The sequence below is a fragment of the Protopterus annectens genome, chromosome 5.part0 (assembly GCF_019279795.1).
Source record: "Protopterus annectens isolate FY-2018-M chromosome 5.part0, PAN1.0, whole genome shotgun sequence".
Classification (NCBI taxonomy): Eukaryota; Metazoa; Chordata; order Ceratodontiformes; family Protopteridae; genus Protopterus; species Protopterus annectens.
In genome coordinates, this window is record NC_056735.1 from 793,029,989 (window position 1) to 793,031,777 (window position 1,789).

Below are 1,789 nucleotides of genomic sequence, written 5' to 3' on the forward strand. Positions count from 1 at the left end.
TCTGGAAGAGACATTCCTTCATGATTCATTCTCACAAACTAACCTTAGGTGGGTTGACTAACCACATCTATTTAACACCTTGAGTTTGCAAATTGTCTTGTCAGTGCTCTTTCATCAGCACAGTAAACTTTCCTTTCTGCATGTAGCTCTGTTATTTGTACTTATAAATTAACATCTTAAAAATATCCTTTCAGTTGTTTAAATTAAAATTTCTCTTGGTTATTTGGGGTATGGTGACACTTTTGTTAAGGAATAGCCATAAACTAATAATTTGTTATTAATTTACTCAGATACCATAGTCTTGTAGGACAAATATTTTTCATATGTATTCATTTGAAACAAAGGAAGATTTTTAAGGCTGTGGTATATCCCACAGTCCCACATTTTGAATCTATTTACCTCTACACACGTGCACAGACACACACACACACACACACACACACACACACACACACACACACACACACACACTATGTATATATCTGTATGTGTGTGTGTGTGTGTGTGTGTGTGTGTGTGTCTGTCTATCTATATGGATAGAGAGATAGTGTGATGTGACAAGCTACTAAAATGATCAATATTCACTGGATAAAAGGCTTTTCTGCTTGATGGATCATTCAAGTTAAAATGAAGTAACTCAAATTGATTTTACAAAACTATAAATAAAATGTATATTATTCAGGCTAAATATATATATTTAAAGTAAAGATGATACCATAAGAAATGCACTTTACAGTTTATGATGCTATTCATTGCTTGTTTACCAACAGTGTTTGTCTTGCAGGCATTAGGTGTAGGGTTTGATTCGTACAGAGGGTGATTGTCTAGGCTTAAAATGGTCCGCGAGGGCAATTTGCCCACTACTAAGCTAAGCTAAGCTAAAACATATCAGTTTGGCAAAACCCAAAATTATACTTCTACTGTATATTGTGTAGTTTATGTCCCACTTAAGGATAGTTGTTTTTCAAGTATATAACCTCTCCAAATGTAAATGATGTCTGAAATACAAAAATGTAAGATCTTAATTGAATTGTCTTTTTTTAACAATGTATCTTATACTTTATATTTCTCCTATTCACAGGTGCTGCAGTCGTAGGCTATTTGATTCCACAGAGTGAGACTATGACGACAGAAAAAATGTGTCTGAAACTGTTTGGTGATACAATATATATTCACAATAGTTAATGTGCTTAATTTTTCCCTCTTACTTTATAAAAGCTACTACATTTAAGAGAAAGATTCACACTGTAAACCCAAATTCAGTTGCATTAATGTGAGTTAATGTGAGTTAATTATTTAGAATAAATAATTGAAATCCAAATATGGCTATTTAATTTCAACTCAAGTCATTCAATGTAAATCAGATGCATTCTGCTATCCAAATACAGTATTGCTTTTTAACTCTTGTTTATAACCCTTTTGCTAATAAAAATGCTCATTTAACATCCCATTTGTCTGTCATTCTTTAATAAATTATAAGTGCAGATAAACATATTTATAAAGGTGATGACTAAAGATATGATGTATAATCCAGACAGTAAAGCTGGTGAGCAAAACTTACTATAAGAGTAGTATCCATTCTCATTTGGCATCACCTGTGTGAGAGCTCCATAACATTAGATGCTATGGAGCTCACTGTAGGTGCAGGTACAGTGCAGTCCACTAGGGGAAAAGGCACTCCCCACACGGGTTTCATAGAAATGTTTTCTACAAAATATCACTGAAGGGGTAAAGACTGATGCACATTAAGCACTTCTGTAAAAAAAAGTCTGTAAAAAGAATTACAATA

General features: G+C 33.1%; 1 long non-coding RNA gene across 1 annotated transcript in view; it reads left to right on the plus strand.

Moving 5' to 3' along the window:
* The window catches only part of LOC122802830, a 92,906-nt gene extending 91,456 nt beyond the window's left edge, over positions 1-1,450 (plus strand). Inside the window, exon 3 of the long non-coding RNA XR_006364987.1 lies at positions 1,082-1,450. This is a non-coding gene — a long non-coding RNA (uncharacterized LOC122802830). The remainder of the gene's footprint in view (positions 1-1,081) is intronic.
* The last annotated feature ends 339 nt before the right edge of the window (positions 1,451-1,789 follow it).